The sequence below is a fragment of the Sciurus vulgaris genome, assembly GCF_902686455.1.
Source record: "Sciurus vulgaris genome assembly, chromosome: 5".
In the NCBI taxonomy this organism is placed as follows: Eukaryota; Metazoa; Chordata; class Mammalia; order Rodentia; family Sciuridae; genus Sciurus; species Sciurus vulgaris.
Genome location: NC_136465.1, coordinates 39596472 through 39623893, shown reverse-complemented (window position 1 = coordinate 39623893; position 27422 = coordinate 39596472). Strand labels below are relative to the sequence as shown.

The following is a 27422-nucleotide window of genomic DNA, read 5'->3' as shown; positions in this document are numbered from 1 at the left end:
AGATAAAATGAGGAGGTTTTGTTTTTGTTTTCCTGGGGATTTTTTTGTTTTGTTTTGTTTTTTTACTTTTTTTCTTCCAATTTTAGAAGTTAAGCATGTGTATGACATTTTATTACTTCCCTTATTGCCTCAAATACCTAGAGTCTAATTATGTGTCATTCAGTTTCCGTTTTTTCCTCTATTTTCCCTTCGGTTGCTATTTGACCAGTTTCTGTTTATTAGCCTTTTTATCAGAGAAGGTTGACAGCTAAAAAAAAGAAAGAGATAAAACAACCCCGTTAACTTCGTTATTCAGAATTGTAAGACATTTTGTTCGGAAATGTCTTACCTTCTGTGAGGGCAAGGTCTGACTTCCACATTGTTATCTCCCAGCATCTAGAATTGGCCCTGACATGTACTGGATATGCAATTCATGTTTCTCAAATGAAGGGGGCAAAGAGAGTCAAACGAGACACAAGTATTTATAAATTATCTAAGACATCCTTGTCTTCATTTATATGAATAATTGAAAGCTGGCATTGGCAAAAGCCACATGACACACATGAATTTGTGCCAAAGCAATGTTCTAGTTTAGCTTTTTGGCATTACAGGGTGGTTGTGATTCCTTGATCAACATCCAAACCCCAGGTTGCTTCAGAGTTTCTAAGACAACAGCTTTCAAACTGCCTTTTACTGCATCCCAGAGAAATAAATTTTACATCAAGAACCAGCACACCACACACACACACACACACACACACACACACACACACACACACACACGGGTGGGGAGAGAGTTTTAAAACCAAAACAAAAGTTCTATGAATAATTCTTACCCTTATTATGTAAAATACACTGTTTTGTCCTATTCCATTTCATTTTTAAATGTTATTTGCAACCTCATAGGTTAATTTTATAACCACCTAATAGGTTGGATTGTAGCTTTAAAACACCCCTTAGGACCACCTTAGGGAAAGCAAGACTATTGTGAAATGACTGGAGAGAGTGACCTAGACCTTGGTCACACTCCTGGTGCAGAGGATCATACGGGCACAGTTTCAAGCTGCTGTCAGCTACTGACCGGACTTTAGTTTTTCCAGTTCTAGGTAAAAAAAAAAAAAAAAAAAAAAAATTACTAGCATGTCTTCAGATAGATTTGGAATTCACGCCTTGGCTCTGAAGTTAGCCAGGGCTCCTCACCGTAGGTTACCTTCAGGCTTTTAGGCCACCTCTTCATTGTGTATGTCAATCACTCACAACTAGAGATTGCAATTCCATAGAGAACACAGAGTTGGGTTTTGAAGGCTATATACAAGTTTCTCAGCAAGTCCCACATGGGGGAGGACAATGCAGCAACGTAATTAGTTCTGAGCATGGAGAAAAGAAGATACTTTTGACATTGACATTTGAAAGTGGTTGATGCTAAACTCAAGTAAGGCTCTCTGAAGACTGGAAAAATTACTCTAAGGAACTGAAGCAAAAACTTAAATAAGGGCAAAGAACACTAGAGTTTTATATTAATGATCTAAATACTATTTCTCTTTTCCTTTCATCCATTCATTCATCAAATACTGTTTCTCCTCCAAACCAGGCTTTGACCTAACAAGGAGAATCTCTGGCCTGGTGGAGCTACTTTAAAATCTGGGTTATGATATAAATATGTAACATGAGACACGCAATAGGCACTCTTCCTCCATAGAGCAACGTTGCATATCTTTGTAGACAATTTCCAAGACACTCAAATTTGTTAGAAGTGGAGCCCTGTCATGGGCTGGCACCCAAAGACATAAGGTGCGGTCCTGCCCTTGAAGTGCTTTCAGGGAGTATGGAGATGAACACACGGGGATTTCCAGGGCAATGTGATGAGAGCTGTAATGAAACATGAGTGAGTCAGAACGAAAGCATGGGGGAGGAACCCCTAGATCAGATCAGCAAAATGTCGTTAAAGGCTTCTACAGGGGACATGGCACTTGAACATTTGAGGATCAATTGAAATTTGCTAGATGGACAAGGAGTAAAGGCTCTAAAATACAAGGAACATCACGTGCAAACTTTTGGAGTATGAAAAAGGATTCAAGGGGTTAAAAAAAAAAAGGCCTCTAGTTCAGCAAGAAAAGCTGAAGATCAAGCTGATAGTAGCTGTGTGACCTTTCTCTGAGAGAGACGTAGGAGGACATTAATTTGAGAGTGGTCAATAAACAAGTTTCCCTTAAAGCCATGGATGTGAATGAGAATTCTTAAGAAAATTAAAGAACACAGGAAGCCTCTAATTCTCTATCTGAGGGATGCTTCCTCGTTATACTAATCCCTAATCCTGTCCATCATCGCTGTGGTCTTCATCATCATCACAGTTAATATATATTAAGGCTCTACCAGGAACTTCGCATGTGCCATCTTATGTAATCTTCACAACAGCTCAGCGAAATGGGTTCTTTTCTTATCTCCACTTTCCCAAGAACACAGATCCATGATAGATGGAGTCAGTCTTTGATGCCGGTAAGCCATTCCAGAGCCCCTGGGCACTTAGGCCCTATCCTGACACACCTGTGCAAGATTCTCTGTACCGCATCCCCAGGCTCCTTCGCCCAGATTATCAACACTGGTTTCAGATTGCAGAGTCACACTGCCCTGAAGAAAAGGTGTGGTGTTCTGCCCGAGCTCTCTTCACATCAATGTTAATTAGTGAATCTCTTGTTTCTAGAATTATTTCTCACTGCTCTTTCCTGGGCTACCACTGAGACGACTTGAAAGCTTTGAACCTAGATCAGCTGTTACTTTTTGGCATAATCATCGTTGCATAATTTGCAAATTATAAAATTAGAATTTTCCAGAATGGTTTCAAAGCCTTCCGTGGAACCGAATGGTTTCAAATGCATTAGGCAGTAGGAACCACCAGGGCAGCACCGTGTTTGTTTGGGCTATAAATTTCCTCGGAAAGAGAGGCTAGTTTATACTTCCAACAACTGTTGAGTATAAATCAAATGAGAACTTCTGAAGCCAGATGCTTCATTTGTTATTTTAATGTGTATTTTATTTTCAGAAGGATCACAGGATCCATGTTATCTCCTATACTTAGAAGCAAGTGGCTGAAATCATCTTTGTCTTTTGTGGGTAGAAGCCTTCACAACACTCACTTGTCCTGTGAACTTGAACTCTTGGGTACTTTTATTAGTGAATGGATTTAAAAGTTCTAGCTAGCTGGCTTCCTGAGAGTGGCAATTTAAATAGCTCTCACAGAAGTCACAAAAATGCTAGGCCGAGAGGGTCATAAAGTAGTTCCTTTAAAGTTCAATGAGTCATAATTTAGCATGAAGTAGATTGATTGGAGGAACAATTGCAAGCTGGCAGTTCGTTAAGATCTCGGGGTCATCTCTGTAATTAGAACTGTTATGATGGCTGTTGGCACTAAGAGGCAGCAAAGATGGGTCATGTCAAGAGTCCACTCAAACACTTGTGGGTTCAGAGATTGAAACCCACGTCGAACCTTTTGGTGTTTGAGTTTGTTAACTGTTGGCCAAATGCCACTTCCTGTTCCTAAGAAAAGAGGCTTGAAAAAATCTCATAAAAAATGACTTAAAAGGCTTCCTTGACTTCAAAGAGCTCTTACAAAACAACATTTTGATGAGTTAAGTGTAAAGGAATCAGAAACATACGGATTAAATTTCCCTTCATAGAGTCATGTGTCTAAAAATGGAGGGAGAGAAAAGTGGCAAGTTTGTGTTGCTCAACATGTTTCAAAAATGTCAGCGTCTTTATTGATCCCCAAAGCTGTGGGATTCTTCCATTCCAACACCATGCTGGCACTGTAACATCTAGAAGAGCATGCCAAAGGGCCCCACTGAACAAAGACAAACACGCCTGTGTCGGTCAGGTTAACCAGGTCACCCTCTCCACAGTCCACTATGCCAGGCTCCACGGTAAAGGAAATCGTGTGTCACAGGACAAGCCTTAAAGAACAAAGGGATTTCTCAACAGACCTCTCGCTCCAGTCAGGCAATTGTCCACTTGCCACTCGGGTGCATTTGAAGTTGACTTTGCTGTTGGAATGAAGGGAATACAAGCAGGCCCTCACTGGCCACAAAGAGACACACGAAAGGCAGCGTCACACCTTGTGTGCATTTAATATCTTCACATCTTTACTCATAATTTTGTGTTTCTAAACTTTGAGGGTAAATAGTGTTTTCCAAGTGGGGAAAATGTGTTGGGACAAGGATATAATTGCCAAATAGTAGTAGAAATAGAAATCATTTGCAGTGAGGAACAACTGCAAATTCTGATCAAGCATTATTTCTCATCAGTTGTGCCACTAATTTAACTAGCAGACAGCTAACGCCTGATTTATTCTGTGTTTGAATGTCTTATAAAGAACTAAGCGCTTAACCTTTGAGGGCAGAGGAAAACAAGACCATACATGTTTCTTAGCGAAGCAGTAGGTATCAATGGATATAAGTTTTGCCAACTATTAGATAATCAATATAACCTAATTTAATGTTTTTGTGTTTGGTCAGATAAGATGGTGTGAATTTTTACAGGAATATTTCACAAGATGGAACACTGTGGTTATGGTGATTTCAAACAATAAAAGAAGAATTTCTAAAAGTGAACATTTCTTTAATTTGCTTGTGATGTGAACTGGTACTGTAACACATAAATGAGCCGTCTTCTTAAAACAAAATTAGAGAGAGAAAAGGTCCTGATTAATTTATTCCATAGTACCTTTTCTAAATAGTATAGTTTTATTTTTATCAATATACTTCTTTTCTCTCATTCCACATTCTTTTGTTGGTACATTGTAGTTGTACATAATGATGGGATTTGTTATTACATATTAGTTCATGCACATAATATAACAATATAATTTGGACAATGTCCCTCCCTAGCACTTTCCCCCCTCCCTTACCACCCCCTGGACCCTTTGATTTTCATAAGATCACCGTCCCCCATTATTCTTTTCCTTTTTCCTCTCTAGCTTCCACAAATAAGAGAAAATGTATGACCCTTGACCTTCTGAATCTGGTTTATTTCACTTAAGATAATGGTCTCAAGTTTTATCCATTTTCTTGCAAATGAAATAATTTCATTTTTCTTTATGGCTGAATAAAACTCCTTTGTGTATATATACCACATTTTCTCTATCCATGTATCCATTGATGAATACCTAGGCTGGTTCCATAGTTTGGGTGTTGTGAATTGCGCTGTCATAAACATGGGTATGGATGTATCTCTGTAAAATGCTGACTTTAATTCTTTAGGATAAATACTAAGGAACGGTATAACAGTCATAGGGTGGTTCCATTCCTGGTCTTTTAATAAACCTCCATGCAGATTTCCATAGTTGTACTAATTTACAATTCCACCAACAGCTAAAAAGTGTCCCTTTTCTCCATATCCTCTCCAACATTTATTATTGTTTGTGTTCTTGATGGTTGCCATTCTGACTGGTGTAAGATGAAATCTCAGTGTAGTTTTAATTTACATTTCCCTAATTGCTAATGATGTTGAAATCTTTTTCATATATTTGTTGATCATTTGTGTTTCTTCTTTTGAGAAGGATCTGTTTAATTCATTTGCCCATCTATTAATTGGATGATTTTTGGTGTAGTTTTTTTTAATTCTTTATATATTCCAGATATGAATTCTCTGAAGAATAGCTAGAACAGGGTTTCTCACATTCTGTGCATTCTTTCTTCATATGCCAAATTGTTTCTTTTTCTGTGAAGAAGCTTTTTAATTTGATACCATCTCATTTATTAACTCTTGGCATTATTTCCTGAGCTTTAGGGGCCCTACTGAGAATGTTGTTGCCTATGCCTATATGTTAGACTTTTTTGGGGGGCAGGGGGATACAGGGACACTCGACCACTGAGCCACATCCCCAGTCCTATTTTGTATTTTTTATTAGAGACAGGGTCTCACTGCGTTGCTTAGTGCCTTACTTTTGCTGAGGCTGGCTTTGAACTCTCCATCTTCCTGCCTTAGCCTCCCGAGTCACTGGGATTATGGGTGTACGACTGGCTTATATGTTAGATCTTGACTCTCTGTTTTTTTCTAGGAGTTATATAATTTCTGATCTAATTTCTAGATCTTTGGTACATTTTGAGTTTATTTTTGTGCAGGGTGAGAGATAGGGTCTAATTTCATTCTTCTACCTATGAACAACCAATTTTCCCAGTATGTTTTGTTAAAAAGGTTCTTTTCTCCAATGTATGTTTTTCACACCTTTGTCAAAGATGAAATGACTATAGATGTATGGGTTTGTCTCTGTGTCTTCTTTCCTGCACCATTGGTCTGTGTGTCTGTTTTGATGTCAGTTCTATGCACTTTTTGTTACGATAGCTCTGTAGTATAATTTGAAGTTAGGTATCATGATGCCTGCAGCATTGTTTATTTGTTTTAGCTCAGAATTTCTTTGGCTATTCTGGGTGTCTTATTCTTCCAAATGAATTTTAGGGCTATGGATGTGGATATATTTCTTAGAAAAGGAAACAAATAGAATCTTCAAATATTGGTTGAGTATTTTTATGCAATTTCAAAGAAAGATTGATAAATGAATCTACACTAGTAAATAAATACCACCATTTTTAATAATTTGATTGAAGTAGACATGCATTATTTTAGCAACTACCAAGTGATCCAAGAAACTAGTGCAGATTTTTGTTTCTATATATGTTCAAAATCATATTTCCATGCACATCTCATAACCCAAGGACTTCAGAAGAAAAAGGACCAGACTACCAGATTCTACACCTCAGCAGAGCTTGGTGCTTCCAAGGGAATGTTGCCAATAATTTCATCCAGTTTTAGCCTTAGTTACCAAATCAGAATGTCAAGTGCTCCTTGAAAGAAAAGTTTTAGGAGACCTGATGAACCAATTGCTAAAGAGGATAAATAAGGCCTAATATTATAGTCGCTTTCAAATAAGTGGTTTCACACACTTATTACATCTCTGAAAGGAAATGTTGGCCTTGATGGATGCTGATTATCACTGAATTCATCATTTTTCAGGAGAGCATTCACATAGCAGGCACAATAAATATACATTCTTTAAATATAGATGATTTCCTATTTCCTATTCCTCATTCTTCTCTAAGTCTTGAGATTAGTTACCCAATCCCCCTTCCAAAGATCTCGAATATTTTTCAAGCAGTCTGTACACACAGTTATGCCCTAATGTGACATAATTACAGGTCAGGAATCCTTTAATCCAGCAAATACCTCCCCTTCCGGGAATGCAGCCCTTGAATTTCCCTTGTAAGAGAACGACTCATTTGGGTTAAATATTGTCCCCCGAGGTTTTCCTTACAAAATTTATACCCTTCCAGAAGGGCTGGTAATTAAGTCACTAAAACCTCTGTGTTAATCAACTCATCAAGAGCTCTGTGTATTTCAGGAATACAGGGCATCTGTGAATAATACAAGGAGGAAAAGAGCACAAGAAGAAAGGATAAGGGGACTCAAAGACAAGTTTTGCCAAATTTGCAGGTTTATCTAAAACTAACACCATGTCATAATCCTAGACTTTCATCTTTTATCAACAAAACTGTATTTTTTCCCATCGTTTCAAACAAATTTGTAGTGCATCTTTGTTACGTTACCTGATCATCAAATTCAAATACTACAACATCATGTAGAAAGCTCTGAAAAGTGAGAACAGCAACAATGCCTCTTTCAGGGATTGATAATCCTTGTCTACCAGTCCAGATTTTTTATTATTATTGTGATATACGTAATGAAATACGGTGATCTTTTATTTTATTTTTTGATATCAGAATTGAACCAGAGCCTTTCACATACTAAGAACATGCTCTACCCCTGAGCTACACCTCAAGTTCCTGAAAGACTGTTGTTAGTCTCTCAGAATCATCACTGGAAAGGGAGTCGTGGAGTGCATAAAACTTCAGGGGGCTGGTTTTAACATGGGTTTGGGTAATGTTAGGGATCAAAGCACTACGTAAATGTGAGAAAATGTTGACAATGCGGAGAGTTAAGGGTTTCCACACTTTTCAAGAATCTTCCTACCAAGGGAAATCATCTTTTTTTAATAAAGTTCAGCTCCGATTACAAAAAGTAGGAATCTTTGGAGCTACTATACCCACCAGCTAGTACAGTGGGTGGTAGCATATTCTTTGATTAAGTTAATTTTGTTTTCAATGTGTTGGATAGTAAAACACAAGCTTTAATATTTTCTCTTTGAAGTAGATCTGGTATGCTAATTTGGATCACTAGTATGGTTATAACTATGTAAAAAATGGATAAAAACTAAAAAGGAGAATGGGAAAACAAATAAATTTGATTTGTTAGGATAATGGAATACGAGGTAATGTTTTTCCAGCTGTAAATATTGCAATTGTCCAAAGCAATTCTAATATGGTAATTACTTATTTAAGCCTAATTCATATTATGTGAGACTGCTAAAACTTTTGAACTCTTCCACCAGGAGACAACACAAGTTCCACAGACTGTATGTAGTCTTGTACCCTCAATATTCAACTAGTGTCCTGTGGTTATCATCTCTGCCTATAAAATGTGTACTCAAAGCCCAAGCAGGAGAGATTGAGGCTCAGTTTACCTCCTTAGAAAGCAAAGCTGGGTTTCGACATGGAGCAAGAGGCTAAAGACCTGGGAATACCACTGGTATAGTTGCCCCAAAGAAGTCAGAGGATGGGAATTCCATGACACAGAATAAGAAAATATTGGAACCAGCAATAAAATAGGTTTGCAACTAATTATTTTGGTCAAATGCTCATTAAATTCCCTAAATTCTGGGAACTAGAATGATACCAGAACCTGAGTTGGACTAAACCTCCCAGGTCCATCTGAGATGATGCTAAATTATTTCAACTTGCGAATTGGGTGTGGGTCAAATAAACAAACCAATTTTCCTCACCAGTTAGTTGTACTTACTCTTCCTTCTCATTCTCTCTCCCTCCTCCTTTTAGCCCTTTACTTAGTTTCCCCTGGTTAGAGTATCCTATTTCTCTCCTCTAATGTTCTATTTTTATTTTTTTACTTTATTTTAAAGGCCCATAGCCATTTCCATTTGTTGCAGAAAGTAATTCCAAGTCTTTTAACCAGTGTTAACACTCTGCATGCCAATGTAGCCCATTCATGGGTAGTACTTGGAAAATATTATATATATATTGATCACACTATCTATCAATAATAGTACGTGTCATAATTAATCCTGAAATTACAAATAATAGATAACTTTCTGAAAATTTAAATTTCACTTCCTTTTAAATTTTTATTTGTTTGGTTTTTTGCTTATTTATTTATTTTGGGTACTGGGGATTGAACCCAGGATGCTTTACCACTGTGCCACATTCCCAGTCCTTTTTAGTTTTTATTTTGAGGCTGGCCTCGAATTTGCAATCCTTCTCCTTCAGCCTCCAGAGTCATTAAAATGACAGGCATGGCCCACTAGGGCCACCAGTTATTCTGGCAGGAAAATTATTCAGCGGTAAGTCCACTTTTCAAACTCATGAGTAGCTTTGTGTTGACTCTGCTTTCAGAACATGGGCTCTCATCACCATCATTTAGGCCTCTGACACATTTCGAACTTTAGTCCTGCACCATTCTCTTGATTCATTTTATTCTGTTTTTTTTTTGTTGTTTTTTTTTTTTTTTGTCCTGCTTCAAATCATTTTAGCTCTGATCTGATGAAATTGCAGCTCTCTTTAATTTTCCATCAAGTATTGGTGCTGCCTAATTAAAATAACAACAATAGAAGAGAGATGGATAGAACAGAGCGAGTAGATGGGGGAGGAGGGGAGGGAAAAGGCAGGTATTGGGGAATAAAACTGATGGAAGTATGTTATATTCATGGGCAAATATGGTGTCATGAATCCCGCTCTTAACATATAATTATAATGCACCGACAATCCAACAAAAACCCTTAGTGATGCTTCAAACTTTGGTTTCTCTTCTCAACTGTGATTCAGTTTCTTCTCACTAATTCTGAACCACTAAGTACAAATAGCATCTGTCCACGCTGCACCCAAGACGGTACACACCAGCACAGCCTGAGATAGTGGCAACCCCTCTAGGTAAAACCAAACCTAAGTGATATTACTTAGAAGAGGTCCCTTTCTAGCATATATAATCCAATTCCTTCCAAAATAAAAGTAGTAATAATTCAAGGTATCTCCAACAAAAAGAATGTGAAAGGGAAACTTATAACTCTTTCATTAATACACCTGACAAAAGATGAGGCTTTCATATTATCTTTAGATTTTATTGTTTATTTTCAATCATTATTAGATTAGCACTAAATAATAATATTTTAACTTAAGAATTTGGTTTTGTTCTGTCTTGGTAATCTTACTTAATTTCCCATAACCTTCACAAACTCTACTTACTGTTCATTTCTTCATTCAATGAATAGATAAATAACTTCAAATAGAGAATTAAGAGGGCAATTCAAAATACTCAGTTTGACTGAAGTCATTCACCTTTAGTATACTAAGATACTATTAAATGAAATCTCTTCTATTCAACTACATAATATGGAAAGAATTAAGCTTCAAAACTAGCTTTTTTATGTCACATGTGGTCTTCCCCTAAAATTAAAATCTTAGTCTGATGACTCATCATAACATTGAGGAAGAGAGGAGACTTATTTTGTATTTCAAAATAAATATAATTCATAAATGCATGAGTTGGTGTATACTATAACAGGCTGATGAAGACAAAAAATCCATTATTATACAAAAATGCATGGGATTATGCTGGCTGTATTCCCTTTTCAATCTTGAACAATGGATTTGAACTATACAAAGGAAAAAATTCTGTCTTTAACAGTACATAATGTTTCCTTTCACATACATATGAAAGGAGCATATCCCTCCTCTCTATAGGTATTTATTCTAAATAAACCCATTTAGACTTGAGAAATCTTCCTGTCTGGGTGCAAGAAGCACACAAAGAGAGAAAGACATGTCAGTACCCTAAAACACACACATAAACTCACATGCAAGAAATTTTTTCATGGATTCAACCAGGACCCATTTTACTTTCAGTTCAAAAGAGAAGTTGGAAAGTTGTGTAATTCAGCTCCAGGTCTTTTGCAGAGTTAAGAATCATATTGTAAATCATCCCAATGAAAAATACCAAAATTTTAAATTCATTCTACTTCTTGCCATTTCTGTCATATATTGCACTAACGTTATCTCAAAGGTAGGAAATAACCACAAGGTTTTGTGGTGGTTATTTCCAATTGGCTAACTGGATTTGTTATTGCTTGTCATAAGTATGAATTTACACATACAAACTGAAAATAAACACTTTCAAATGATAAATAGTACCAATCATTTTTAGAGTGATTAACACAGGAAGCAATTATGAATTTCATTTCATTTTGGACCTAGGTAGGAGTGAAAGGAAATTTTCCTTCTACCCTCTGTAAGTTTGCTGCAATGCACTAACAACAGACAGAGTAACAGGAAAGAAAGTATACAAATTTATCAGCATGCATGAAGACACCCCAGGAAGGTGAATACCCAATAAACCAATGAGATTCAAAAGCATATACACTCTGTTTGTACATGAAATGGAGGCATACCATTCCATTTGTTTACAATAAAAATAAATTATATATATATATACATATATATGTATATATATATATATATACACACACACATATACACACTCCCTTTCAAAGGAGAAAAGGAAGTGGGTGTGGAAGAGGCTTAGAGGAACAGAAAACTGTTTGTTTGTTTTGTTAACTTTTTTCTTTATTTATGCTACTTCTTCCTTTTCAAAAGGTCCCTTGCTCATCTTATGTCAGTACTTATCACTGCTTTCTTTTTTTTTTAATTCATTTTTATTGTAAACAAATGGGATATATCTTGTTTCTCTGTACATGAAGTAGAGGCATACCATTTGTGTAATCATACATTTACCTAGGGTCATAGTTTTTGATTCATTCTGTTATTTTTGACACATATAGGGGGTGGGAAGGGGGCAAGAATGGAGGAAGGAGGGACTCTACAGAGGGATAAGAGGGGTGGGAGGGGTGAGGGGGAGAAAAAAAATAACAGAAAACAGTTTTTAGGGAAAATGAAAATAAATGGGTCCAAAGGACAGAGAATGGCCTGGGACGAGGTTCCTCTCAGCTCTGGGGGAGGTGAGAGGCGGAAGTTCACTGTGAACAAAGGTTGTCATAAGTGATAAAGGCTCCCAGGCAATCTTTAAGAGCTGCCCTCAGAGGAATAGATGAAAAGTCAGTCTGGGCTTCACTTTCAGTTATCTTCTCTTCTCTGGTTATTTGATGAGATTCTTTCCTTCTGGGATGAGACTGTCCCTTAGCCAGATAAGAGAATTTCAGAGAAAGGCTCTCTGTACTTTCTCTGCCCAGGGCGGATTGGGGGGTTGTCAAAACCCATGGAGAGTAAGAGAACTTAGTTCCGAGATGGTTTCTCTAGCTCTGCACATCAACGTACTACAGTTCTGAGTATGGTTTCTAAGCTTCAACACCCACAGCTTGTTTTTACATATAATTAGAATAAACCGGTGACAACTTATAGAATAAACTGGGTAAGAATGATTAAATGTAAAAAGGGCTTATTTGCCCGAGTGGTTTATAAGAAAACAACAATAATCTGAATTCGACTTGTTAAATTTATTTATAATTTAAAGTGGATAATGGAAACAATTATCTGAGAAGTAGAATTTTTCCCAAAACATCCACATACTAAGTAAAAAGCATTTGGGGGTTTTATTTTGAGATTCATTTCCACTCTTCTTCATCTTCTTCATCATAATCTTTTTTCTTTGGTAAATACAATAAACTTAGTACCCTTCCAACTTCATTGTAAAAAATTCTTACAGAGACCGGTTTCTGTCAACATACCAATAAAAACTATAGTCCTAATGAGAACCAAACAGAGAACCCTTCATTATAGAATATCAGTTAACTGACTGTATTTTGTATACTTTCTACATATACTTTGATGTATTTGTGATGGGCAAGAATTCCATTATCTTCACATATTGTATGCTAGCTATTCTAAAAAATACACAAATGCTGTACAACCTATAGTATGTTTTTATATGGAACTTTAAAATTTCACTTTCATAAGGCCAACATGCTGCCTCCAAAGAAATTATTTCTTGGGTCGTACCTGGAAAACCAAGTTAAATAAGGAATTATTGTAGTTTATGGTATGGCAACATCAAGTCTAGAAGTACAATACAGAGTAAAATATTAAGTACTTGATTCTTAAAATTTCTTTTTAATTCTGAAGTCCAGCACTTCAAAAATCAATAGGACATCATTTCAAATATGTGACTTCTTTTATTATACACTTGAGATTTCAGACTATAAATGGAATTATATGCTTTACTCTGGTGAATCATGTCACTACATTTAACAGTCTGCCAAAAGTTGAAAATCAAAAAGAAATTTTTTTCTTAGAGCACTTTAGAATAGACACTGGGAGGTTTGAACTTTTCCCCACTGTGCTTAGGATCAGGGAATGGGGATTAAAATTAGTGAAGACTGAAATTAATGTGACTAGATATGCATCAACATTGTCCTTTCATTTGTAGCTTTGTGCTTCACCCTCGGATTTGGCATATGGAATATCATTCATCCGGGAACTCCTCAGTGGGTGAATGCCTTTTGGCTGAGTTATATCTTCCAGTACAGGAAAATTGATTGTCGTACACTTTGTAGACGCTAGTAGTTTGACCATGAGGGCTTGTAATGCCTGCTAAGGCTGCATAAAGAATGCAGAATGTGACAGTAGGAAAGGCAATAAAAGGAATTGGAAATTTCATTAGAGCTTGCAACTTCTTTTCCTAGGCCAGACTGAATGTGAAATATTTGAAAACTAAACTTCTTGAAAAAAGAAAAATTATCTTAGTAAGTATTAAATTTAGGGTCCTTGAATTAAAGAATCAACCATTTTTGTAAAAAAGAAAACTAATAATGTAATATGAAGTCATGATAAATCTCAATCACGAACAAATACGCAAAAGTTCATACTGATGAGAAACGCGTGTGCTCTTAGAAGTACTAAAAGAAACATTTGTTTACAAGCACAGAAAAAAGGTGACATGGTACATATTACCCACTAATGGTCGATCTTTGCCTATAAATGTATCTTCAAAGCCAATTATACCTACTGCTTTATGAATTAAAAAAGAAAGAAAATCCAAAGTTCAAAAGCTACTGTGGGGGAGAAAAAGCAATATGATTTCCTCATCCATTGCAACGTTCATGCCCAACACTCCCATAAGAAAAGACAGCTTAACAAGAAAAATAAATAAATTTACTTGACCAATGTTTTTCATGGCAGGGGAGACTTCAAAAATAAAGATCCAAAGACCCAGGGAAAGCTGCTTTTGTGGTTAGGTTGGATAAAGCCTAGTAGATAGAAGAATGATTGGTCAAATAGAGGGTAATAACCTGGGGCAAATAGAGCAAGACCTTCCTGTTCAGTTCTCTTTCATTTTGGGGTGCATGGAAGAACCCTTCTGGAATGAGGGTCTTGTGACCTACTTTCAGAAGAGTTAGGGCAGAGAATTCCTTTTATGGCCTCAGGGGAGAAAGGTGGAAAAAGATGAAAGAGTGACCGTCCTAGGTTCTAGATGCTTCCCATTTTCCTTCAGCTTACAACAGTCGGTAGTCCAGAGTGCCATATTTTGGGGTAGTGTTTCCTGCACTCTGGCACTACAAAGCAATGAAAGTCATATTAATTTTCTTTTTAATGGAAAGCTATTTATTGCACTTAATCCCCAAATGGGTCCTTGGTTGGCAATATTAGTGATGCATGTCATTTTTCCTTGATTTTTATAATAAAGAAATATACTTATCATGAATATTTCTTAATAGATTAATCTTCATGTTTACAACTGAGTTCACATTTTATGGTTTCTTCCAGTACAGGAAAACAAGGACTTGGGAAGCTTGGTAGTGTTCTTATCAAGTTCTTAGCAGTTCTAAGATACTTAACCTTCCTGACCTCTGCCCAGGAGTACATAGATTGATTCTTTGAACTAATAAACCTGGGCAGATTTGCCTTTTAAAAATGGCTTACCAGTAGTTTGAATGATTTCAATGATGCAATTTTACCCGAATTCATCAAGGATAAAAATCAATGGCTTATATAACATATCTGGTCTCCTTTCCTGTCAGTTGCTCATACAGTCTGAAGTCCCTGATGATCCACTGAGCCACATGTAACAAAAAAGCAATTGCTAGATTGATTGATATTTCAATATGTTGACTTTTATGAAGGTGAGTTATACTGAACAAGAGAAAGGGGAATATTGTTTGGTCTAGTTCTTAAAATATTCACGTTCCCACACAAAATGTACATAATCCTATGATTGCTTCATGGGATGAAGTCAGCACAAATCTGGGTTAATTGTACTATCAAATTTCTATTATAGCTCAAAAGAAAAGCATTTAAATCGTCAAGGTTTTGAAACTTTCCAGTGACTATCCATGTGAAAATTGTTTTCAAAGACCAATAAAGTATGCCTTTTATTTTGCATTTCACTACAAAGAGCTATTTAATAACAGTATTAACTAAATTTTTGTCCAAATGAAACCAGAACTCTTTGAAGAGCTCATGATATCTCTTTCTATGAGAAATGAAAAATGAAAGGTCTTTGCCCAGGCAAGTCTTCTAAGTACCCTTCCTGCAGTTAGATCATTTAATCACATTAAGCAATATCAAATACACATTTTTTGTCCATGATATATAGTACTTTATTGTTATGATTATTGGTATTTTTAATTCTCATATTTAAATTTCACCTATGGATATAATTTCTCATTATTTTAGCCATGGCTGTATTTCAAATTACTTCCAACGCAATACTTAATCAGAGCTAGTTCTTTAAAATTAACTGAGAGAATAAATTCTAAAAAAATAAACTTACTGACCCAAGGAAGGAGAGAAATTAACTACATTCCATTTCAGAATGCAACAGGCAATATGAGAAGAATTCCCCCCTCTCAAATGTATATTTTCTTTATCTGTTCTGCACTTGTTCAGTACACTAACACTAACAAATGGAAGCCATGTGGTTATAAATCTATTATCTATGTATATTTTTATTGCGGATGATTCCTTAATGTAACCAAAATATCAGTCGAGTAAAATCAGATTTGACTGTACATATACAAAATGAAATTGTTATGAAACTTTTAAACATTTCTGAGTATTTTTTAAGAAAATTCATTAGAACTTTTGCCAATGGAGTGTTATTTTCAAACTCTGGGGAAAAAAATTAACTTTTGAAGATTTCTTCCTAAAATTCTAGAAAAGGAAAGGTGTCCTGAGGAACCTATGCCCACTCATTTTCCTCTCTGAGCAATTTCTGTCCTCTTTCTGCTTTGTCTCAGTTTGAACTGTGATGAAAAGTGATTTTAACATTTGACATCTGAGTGGGTTTCTTTTATAAATAGTAAAATCATGTAAGTTGTTCTATTTAACCTTTCTATTTTGGACCACCAGGAATCTGAGAAAAAGTTGCAATTTGTCTCTAATAATGTTTAAGACAACATGGTGTATACAGCTGTACCTTTACTTCCTATGGCCTGCATAGCTCCACTCTTACTATATTCTTCAAATGGCCTGAACTTTCTCTTTTGTAGTTGTAAATGCATTTCTTCTCCCTCCCCACTGCACCTCCCATCCTCTGCCAGATGCCCAGAGGCCAATGGCAATTTTTATTTATGGCCTTTTCATGGAAAAAGAGTGCTTATTTATTATTCATAACTAATTTCTATGCTGCTTCTTTTCCCTACCTCACCCCACTGCACTGTAAGTCAAGTGCAGTAATGGGATGGGACCAGGCAGAGCATCTTCATTAGCACTTGCCTCCCATTGGCATCTGGAAGGTTGAGAGTCTCTAAGACTGGCTGCATAGAACTTGGCTACAAAGGCCTAGTTCATGCCCTGGACCTACCTGGGTCTGTGACAGCACCAAACCTGGATCTGGAGTTGATGTGCTGCTAGACTTCCTGATTGGTATAAGATGCACTAAACTGTCTACCTAAACTTACAGAAAATATCCTTTGAAATTAAGGAAAACATCATTAAGCCAGCCCTCCTAACACCAGGAACAGCTTCTCAAGGTTTTGGGTCCTCCGGGTGCCTCTCTGCTCCTCTTGCCAAGAAAGAATGAACCACTTGTCTCTGACTCAGTCCTGGACATTTCCCATCACCCAGGATTGCTCTGCCTGTGGTACTTCACAATGTTCCGCCCATCTACAAATCTTAGATGTGTAGCTGAACCAGGATGCTCTTACTGTTATGAACAGCTTTGCCATGGGAATATATGTAAAGGATAGCCTAGAAGGAGAATAAAAAGAGATCAAAGATATGATTGAAAAAGCAGTTACCTTATTTTTTTAATGGGGAAGGTTTTTTAAAAAATTTGTTCTACTTAGTTATACATGACAGTAGAAAGCATTTTGACAACATCATACATAAATGGAGTATAATTTCTCATTCGTCTGGTTGTACATGATGCAGAGTTACACAGGTCATGTAATCATATATGCACATAGGGTCATAATGTCTGATTCATTCTGCTATCATCCCTACCCCTATGCCCCCTCCCCTCCCTTCACTCCCCTCTGACTAATCCAAAATACTTCTATTCTCTCCCCACCACATTATTGTGAATTAGCATCTGCATATTAGAGAAAACATTCAGCCTTTGGTTCTTTGGGATTGGCTTATTTTGCTTAGCATAATATTCTTCAGTTCCATCCATAAAATTTCTAAGAGGAGAAGAAAGAGACCAGCAATGCCCCAAAGACAACAATGCATGGACTTGTACATATATTTCTTTTATTTCCTTCAAGAATTTTTATTTATTGTGGATCATAATTAATGTCATTCCCACTTTAGATCATCTTTCTTTTCAGCATATTTCACTCTAAAACACTGATGCTTTAATTCCTTTCTGACCAGAATATTAAGAGTGGAACGATTTGGTTGATTTTGAACTCACCGGATCACTTTTTGACAGCATCAACCAGGATTTTTGAACCAGGAAATTTGTCTAGGAAATGTTTATTGTCATCACCATTGTTCATTTCCTTTGTTTTGTTTTACATGTGTTCTGCCCACCACGATTTGCCTCTCTGTTATTTCCACAATCCCAGAGTGCTGGGGACTCGAACCAGGGCCTCCAGCATGAGAGGCAGGGACTCTACGAGATGGGCTATATGGCCAGCACTGATTTGCCTCTCTGTACCATCTATGTAGCTACGTGAATCCTGAAGCTGCCGCTTGTAGAGTCACATCAATTAAATGCATGAGTCAGAGAAGCAGTATGTGTGGTGATTAAGCCCTTGGGATTCTGGAGTGAGACACACTGGGTTCAAATGCAGCATCGGGATTCAATAAATATGAATACACCATTTTGGGCAAGTTACTTAATCTCCCTGATCCTTAGTTGGCTTTCCACAAAGGATGTGACAGCAGCCCCCTATTAAATGAGAGCTACTTATTAAAAGAGTATGAGGAATCAGTGAGGTTGTTTTTTTTTTTTTTTTTTTTATCATAAGGTTTTTATTCTTATCTTCTTCTTGGTCCCATCTCTCTTTCTATATTGGGTGAAGGGAAGACAACTATTGTGCCACATTGACTTTCCTGGACACATCACCAACTTTCAGAATTTTTGCATATGCTGTAGCTTCTACTTCTATGGCTCCCCTTCTCATTTTCTACATTTTGTTTTGTCTATTTTATTTTTCAGGTTATTATTTGTCCCAGAAGGCGAGGTGAAATGCAATATCTGCTGTTAAGCCTTTCCTAGTTTTCCAAGGTGCACTGAGTAGGATTACCCTTGATGTACCATAAAAATGTAGCCAGGAATCTGAGTTGTCACATAAAGGGTCACAAGCACATGTCTTTAGATCTCTATCTGTCTTATGATACCCTGAATTCCTTGAAGATGGGAACTACAAGTTATGGATTCCTTGCTCAATGGATATGAATTCCTTAAAACACAAATATCACATAATAGACCCTCAGTAAATATATTTTGAATGCATAAGAGTATTTTATCTTCTTTGGAAAGAAGCCAAATTATTCACAAGAGTCCCTATAATATGACACCTATGGACTTTGCAGAGAAAGATCGAAGAAAGAAAAGAGAAAATACAAAAAGCAGAGTAAATGATTCAGAAGAATGTACTACACAGAAGGACCTTTCAATTCCTTCTTGTCAGTTGATTTGTTTTGACAAAAAGTGCTACAGCCAGAATTCCATAAAAGCCTTCCTTCTGAGCTCTACCATGTTTTATCAACAAATGTAACTTGTTATGACATAAAGTTACTTCTTCCCAGGCCACTCTTCACCATCACTTAGCATCTTAATCACTGGCAAGATTAATATTCTAAAACTAAATCTTAAAAGAATTTTTAGTCCAACCAAATCATGAGTATCTACTATAACAAGGTTCTCAAAATTTTGACAACAAAACTATCAATAGCTTTTAAAATTCCATCATGATACAAAAAGATCATCTACTTCATACATATATGTGTATGTCCACAGACATGCATATTTTATTCACTGTAAAATATAAGGGAATAATTGTCATAGATTAGTAAAACTCACAAAATGCTCTGTTATGTGTTTAAAAATTCCTATGAAATTAGTTACATTAAAATTATGCTATCAGAAATAAGTTTACTGCTGGGTTAATGGTAATACGTAAGATAACAATAAAGTTTGTGGGATTATTGCTGGGAGTAAATTTGATAGCTCTGACACAGTTGCAGACTGATCTAATTCAAACTTTGCTATCAGCAAGTTACTATATTGCAATATAAAGTCACAGGTGGGTATCTCTAGCTGCTGGCTATTTTTGGAGGTGAGAAGTTCTCCTACAGACTTCTTCCCAGTGGACAGTTGCTAGGAAATAGGTCTTAATCTGAGGTCTGATATCTGATTTATTCTCAAATGTCTGAGTTTAATCCCCTAAATCCCTCCTCCAAAGCACATGAGCTATCATCTCATTCTTTCACTATTTGGAAGCTCTTATTTTAGGACCTAAATTAAATTTAACATACAGAAATGATTCTATGCAATAAAAATATGGCATACAGAGAAGATATTTCCAAAGACCCAGCTATATTAAGATCATAAAATAAGGTAAAGGACAGAGGGTCTCCATAAATAGCTGATTTAATCCTATGTTTGGCAAGATCAGTGGTCCTCAAATTTAAATAGTATGTTAGAAACTTCTAAAGAAAAAAAAAAAATCCCAGGACTAAAGTAAATTAGCATTTCTAAAAGATAAGGAAGACATTTGTAGAATTATTGAAATCTGCATGAAATTTAAACCCAACTCAATTAATATTGCAATTTAGGAAAAAATAAAATCTGAAATTAGTTTTTCATTTTTATAGATGTTAAGAAGAATCTCAAGTTTCAACACAAACTTTGTCACCAAACCACTGAAGGAAATGAATGAATGCTGGGTATCATTTATTTATTCACATCAATCTTAAGCATGCGTCAAGTTTCCTACTATTGATTACACTTTTTCTTCAACTTGGAATTGTCACCTTGCTGTGATAACCTCATGTATAGTGACATCCACTGGTCTTTCATTCAGTGTGCTAGTATCTTTCGAGTATTGCATCAAATTCCATTGCTTTCTCATGATGTCTACTAAGAATTAAAGTACTTATCATTTCCAATTTTAATTCCAAAAGAAAAATTTGCTTTTGTCTCTCAGACTGAAAAAAGAATTCCCCGTAAGCACAAGGGTGTACCCTCTTGGGTATTGTCATTTTGTACTCTTCAAAAGCAACCCAGCATGCTCCCCAACACAAAGGTGAAATACTCTCATTTGTGGCACCAAACTGATTCTAGACAAACCCAGAACAGGTCCAGGATTCAGTAATAAAGTGACCATCAAGATAATGCAGGTTATGCATTATTGTTTCAATTTTTAGTTATATTGAAAGATCTATTTAAAATGCTTTTTTGTAGAACTCACAGATCCCAAAGAACACATCTGAGGAAGATCAGAAAACTACATTTTGAGAACTGTTGAAATAGAGAATTCAATGCTTTTTCTCTGATTCCTAGAAAGGCACTGAAATTAAGTTCCTGGACACATTCCGAATTGAGAGTCAGGGCTTCTTCATAAGGTCTTCACCATACGTTCATGCACTAAATAAAATACCAACTTTTCCTGAGTGAATACAATGAACAAGATAGATCAGAACCTACCTGCAACAACAGATCATGGTAATGATGAGATTCAAGTGACTTTTGCTGATGACTGGGGCAGAAGCACACTGAAAAATTCCTGTGGGTAAGTCCACAGCAGACCTCCGGGGTGTAATGGGACAATGACAGCAACACAGTTTCTACCAGCACAACTGAAGGCAGGAAAATCTCTGGCAGCTGGGTTCAGCATTTGCAGGAGAAAATCCTGGTAACATGTCCCACCTACCAACCAGATCTCAGATTCATGATGACATGAAGATAATTGACTGCAAAATACTACTCCTCTGGATCTCCCCAAATTTGGCATCCTCCTTAATACCTCCAAAGTCAAGAAAATCTGCCAGAAAAGGTCATGCAGTTAATTTAGAGAGCTTCACATAGTTAGAAATATTTGTTTTTATCATAGCTGTCATTGAGAAAGTATAAACTAACAACTGCTTTATTAAAAGTGCCTGTCTGGCATCTCATTAATTTTGCACAATGATGCTATGAGGTCACTGTTGTTATTCAGTTTCTGGATGAATAGATGAAGACTTAGTGAGGATAAGTCAGCCTCATCAGTTTCCACTACAGGTACTAGTGGGTACCAAAGTAGACCTTGGACTATAAGCTCTATATCAGTGTATACTGTCTTCTCCATTACAGAGCAAATGCCTTCTTAACTTACAACCATAAATTGCACCCTCAAACCCTATAAGGCAATCTCTTCTTCATCGACTTCATGGCATTTCATATAGGACACATGAAGTGTAACCTCCCTGTGCTTAGCTTCCTGCTCTTGTTCTATTTTTCTGCACCCATAGGCCTTCCCTCACTCACAGGAGTGAAAAAATCACCTCAGTTCTCTGCCACATATGGAAATATGTGCAGGCTGTATATTCAGGTAGAGAGAGCCTAACACACTTTTTTTTTTTTTTTTTTTTTTTTTTGCAGTGCTGGGGATTGAACCCAGGGCCCCAGGGCCCTGTGCTTGCAAGGCAAGTGCGCTAGCCACTGAGCTATATTCCCCAGCCCCCCAACACACTTTTAAGGGAATAATTCATTAGCACTTTTACAAAATCGTCTTCTCAGGAATCACACGTGAAGATGCAAGTCCATTGTTTGAAGAATGTCACCTGATGAAAACAACAAGTAAGGAAATCTGAAAAGCATGCAGGTGGCATGTGAGGCTGATTTTGTGGCTGGACAGATTTCATCTCACATGGATCTCTGAGTCTGTTCCCTTCTGCATGATGTTCTCCACATAGGAAATTCACACCAGGAACCTGAATTTGTTACCTGATGGTGTTCTCTAGGATGTTTCCTAAAGGAAGAAAATATTAAGATATTTTAGCTTATGAATATTTCTGGCAAAAAGTAGTAGTTTTGCTCACTTGCTTGCTGTGCTGAATATGGAACCAGAGCCACACACATAAACTACACTCTCAGCCCCAAAAGCAGTTTTCAGGTCTGAATTCTCTACTTTAAATCTCCATCCTTTTTCTATGGACAAATATAAACTATTTCATCATTAAATCGTATTAAATTTGGAAGAGAACATCAGATGATCTGGTAATATTTTGATTCACATAGTCTATCTGGTCAAATCTAGCTGACAAACCCATAGCACTCTGAGCTCTGTAGCACATGTGATTGTTTTTCAAAATCGGTTTGTGTTTTGTCCTCGTTTGCCTTAATCTTGTGGACGAGGGCTCTGCAGTCATCTCCTAGCTGTGCTCTTCCTCATCCCCCTCTGACACTTGTTCTCAAACTCATGCCATTTAAGAAATAAGCCTTGAATGAATAATTCATCTCAAAGAGAAAAATCATGTGCTTTTCTCTGGATTGGGCACCATACAGAAAACCCTTTCCTTGTAAATTACCTTTAGTAACATTGTGCTGTAAACTGTGCAGAAATCTGGGTGGTAAAACCCAGGTCACACTTCTGGTTTTCTTTATTAACTAAAAAGGAAAGTCTTTAACATTTCCATTTTTTTAGTGCATGCATTTATCGTCTACAAATCTCGAGCTAATGTGGAAATGCTATATTTTGCTGGCTCCTGCACAGTTGTCATGAAACGGCGTAAAGATAGCAAAGAAAACCACTGACTGTTTTTAGCAGTGTTTTTACAACTTTGTACACTTCCCTTCAAACTGGTTAATCACAATCTTGGTAATAAAAGCTTTGAACATCAAGAAGAAAATACCTCCAGCATTGTTTTCCTTTCTCTCCACCACCCACATTTATTAGCCCAAGTCACCACCCATGCAAATATGAGTCACTTGATGGGGACATGTGTTTAATAACTCACCTCTGGATACACTCATCTTACACCTGGCCAGTAGCTCTCTAGAAATAACTACCATCATCTGAGGTCAGTGGTCAAACAAAAATGTCATACCACAGAAAAAAAGATATGGAGGAGTACCTTCTTGGAAAAAAAAAACACAAAAGAATAATCTAAGCTATTCTATACATTTTATAGCTATGGCTTAAGCAAAAAAGTAAATTAGGTAGTGATTGATGTAGGGGGAGGTCACCAAAAACCTTAATATATATGGTTTCATTCTTTTCGATAGAATTTGATCAATCATGTACTTAATAAACATTTAATGAGAAAATAGATGAATAAATACCTTATATTGCTTATGTTTTTAAAAATTATGCTTGGTTGCTTATCTATTTATTTGATGCTCATTCAAAAAATAATGTTCATCTACTACTAGTTATAGCCACTATGCTAGGCCATAAAAATACACAAGAGAGCAAGAAAAGAGACATTTAGAGTATAATATAATAGGCTTTGATTGAGAAGCCACAGAGAGGGCTGTAACTCAGTAGTCCAGACATCAGGTCCCAAGGAACTCTTCCATGGGGTCCAAGATTTTTAATGTAATCTGCACATATTTAACAGAATGAAGCAAGGAAGGAATGAGTTTGATGTAGGGAGAAGAGTGACCCAGGAAAAGAGAAGGGAAGATGAAAGGCAGGAAAGCAGGAAGGTAGGGAAGGAAGATACAGGTGTCCCCCAAAAGCTCATGTGAGACAATGCAAGAAGGTTTAGAGGTGAAAATGATTGAGTTATGAGAGTCTTAATCCAATCAGTGAATTAACCTCCCCTGATGGGATTAACTGAGTGGTAACTGAAGGCAGATAGGGTGTGGCTGGAGGAGGTCAGTCATAGGAGGTTGCTGTTGGGGTATATATTTTGTACTTTGCGAGTGGAGTCTCTCTCTGTCTCCTGATAAATCATGTGAGCTGCTTCCCTCGCCACACTCTTTTGCCATGATGTTCTGGCCTCACCTTGGGCCCAGATGAATGGAGCCAGCCTTCGATAGACTGTGACCTCCAAAACCTGTGAGCCCCTAAATGAACTTTTCCTCCTCTACAATTTGGTCAGATCTTTTTAGTCACAGCAGCCAAAAATCTGACTAAAACACAGTGAGAGAGGAGGAAGAAGTGTTCCAAACCCTCCGCCAGCAGGAGGAAAACACCACTCTGCCACCCCACCCTTGTAAAGCAGTAAAAGTCTATTTTCACTGCTTTGTTTCTCCCTGTGACCATATAGTCATCTTAGTTCAATGAGGTCCTCATACACCTAACACACCTTGACTTTTTTATTACTTTGTTCTTAGTTGATGCAAGTGTACTTGTAATATTTATTACCTTTCTAAAGATGAATTTTTATCTTTAAAAGATCTAAAGCTTTTCCTTAAGAATTAAAATATCTGCTTCTGAAGGCTTTTAAATCTTAATTCTTTAATTCTTTTGCTGCAACAACTATAAGATGGGCTATCCATCAAAATAACCTTAGGGGGTTAAATGTTGCCTTTTGCTGGTATAACTCTATACTTAAATAATGCTCCTGGCTAGAAAACTCTGCCTTTTTATATAATCATTGCATGATGTATAGAGAATTAGAGATAATCTAAATAAATTTTATTTCTCAACACTGAAACTATCCTTCTGATAAAAATTGTCTTACAGCTATTATTTAGAGTATATATAAAGATATGTGCTATATTATACAAAGTCAGATATATATTTTAGTGTCTGTATAATTCAGATCATTTCTAAGAATCAATGACAATATTATCTGATACTGGGTATCACTAATAGTATTTCCTCTGAGGAAATGCTAACATGTATTAATATGTATAAAATTATATTAAGCATTTCATGTTAGTGTCTGCATAAGCATTACAGAAAAAAAGTCCAAAATTGCTTATTATAGAAATAATAAAGCATAACATAAGGTGAAAAATATAGTCAGTAAATCATAAGCTTATGACCACCTTAGTGGAACAACTATTGGCATTTTACCTATTGTAAAGTATTCACAAACTAGGTTTAAGTCAGGTGCATGTATAACCAGGCCAATATGCTGTCCAGTACCTTTATCCTGCCTCTAGTGCTAACACCTTAATCTCTTTCTATAACCCTTTCTCTGGCTTCTAGCCAGCACAAGATGCCAGAGAAGGCAGTTTCTCCATGGAAAAATTTGCAAGGTGAGCCCCAGAGTACTAACAACCCTTTTATTTGCAGGAAGGGCCTTCTGGAGTCTCAGACATCTGGATTAAGGCTCCTTGGAGATCCCACACTTTACACCACTGTCCCCCTCCATCACACACAGGGAGAATGAAAAGAGAAAGTCTGTCAGTGCTGGACATGACACCAAATGACTAAATCTTTATCAAATAGTCCTCTCATAATTACAGTGGTCATCGGCTCATCAGAAGATAAAACTTCCAAAGTAATCATCCACCTATACAATAAGATCTGATGCTGTCAACCTGGCATTCTTTATGCTGAAGAATATTTTTATTTAAACACACTGAAAAGAAAGTTTTACCTTTGACATAGAAGTTAGCATTTTTTTCTTTTGGTAAATTTATCAATATTATTTAAATTTCTACTAATGCTTTTTTATGTACCCAAACTCCTATAGTTATGGAAATAAATTAAAAGGCTCATAAGAGTTATTATGCAAATGTTGCTAAGGGACGTTCTCTCAGCAAATATGTTAACTATTCTTTTTGTGCTCACTGAATGACCTCAAAATAGGAAGCTTATCATTTCTTCTTACCTAACCCACCGTCCTTTCCAATCCCTCTCTTGGGTTCTTTGTTTTTTGTTTTGTTTTGTTCTGTTTTGATCCAGTCTATGAGAAAGCTTAATTCTCAACTGCTTCCTTCTTGGTTCCAAGTTTTGTCCTTATTTCTACTTTTTATATCAGCTTTTTATATCCCTTTGTCCACTAAAAATCTCCAGGGGATTGGAGAGCTAATCAGGCTCCCGGCTCCCTACTCTTCCAAATACAAATCAACCTCTTTGGAATGAATTTAGAAATATCTATCAGAGTTTCAAATATGACCACAGAACCATTTCTATGAAATTTATTCTACAGAAACATAGTACACAAAGAAATTTGAAAGAAACTTTGAAGATTGTTGGTTAAAGTAGCATATTTGCAATAAATCATGACTGCTTTCAATTGAGTGAAATAAATGAAGACATAACCACACAGTGACAAACTCAGATAAAAGTATATAATGTAAATCCGTACTGAGTTGAAAAATACTCATGATAAATCATTGAGTGAAGTACAAACAAACCCTAAAACAGATAAATAGAACTCAGAATTCCATTAATTTGAAATTTAGAACATAAAAAACCACATTTCTCCCACCTCTCTTCCTGAGCTCTTTCCCATTTATGAGTCTATAAAGTTTTACTTAATTTTTCTAGAATCATTTACTGTCACTGAAAATATATTATTAAACCCTATCCTAAAAGATGCAATACAGGCCTGCAGAACTGAGCCAGCTGATTTTAAGGGTGTGATGTTGTAGCAAGAAAATATTACCAAAGAGGACAGTTTCTAGTACACTCAGGCATGCTGCATTGAGTGTCCCCATTAGGACCTTCATAAATGTTTCAGAGATTCTAATCCCAGTTTCTGGCACTTGCTGTCAGTGGCCAGTCTCTACTAACAAGAGGTTTCATTAAACACTCGGGTTCATCCTGAGCAGATACACCAGTTGCCAAGTTCACTTACTGCAGGGATTGTGCTATTTATGTTCCTGAAAAAGCATTTAAGACTAATAATTCTCCTTTGAATATACTTTCTACTCTGTCACATAGGTTTTGGTGTGAACTAGTCTTTTCTTTATTGCTCTTGACAACATTTGTTAATTTTTATTTTAATATTGTCTTTGTTTCAAGGTTTGTCTAGAAGTTC

The 27422-nt window shown here is 36.5% G+C and overlaps 1 long non-coding RNA gene across 2 annotated transcripts in view; it reads right to left on the bottom strand.

The window, feature by feature from the left end:
• LOC306662540 overlaps positions 1–21532 on the bottom strand; it is a 124067-nt gene extending 102535 nt beyond the window's left edge. For both annotated transcript variants that reach the window (XR_013764144.1, XR_013764145.1), the window contains exon 1: positions 21202–21532. This is a non-coding gene — a long non-coding RNA (uncharacterized lncRNA). The remainder of the gene's footprint in view (positions 1–21201) is intronic.
• Positions 21533–27422: the final 5890 nt, after the last annotated feature.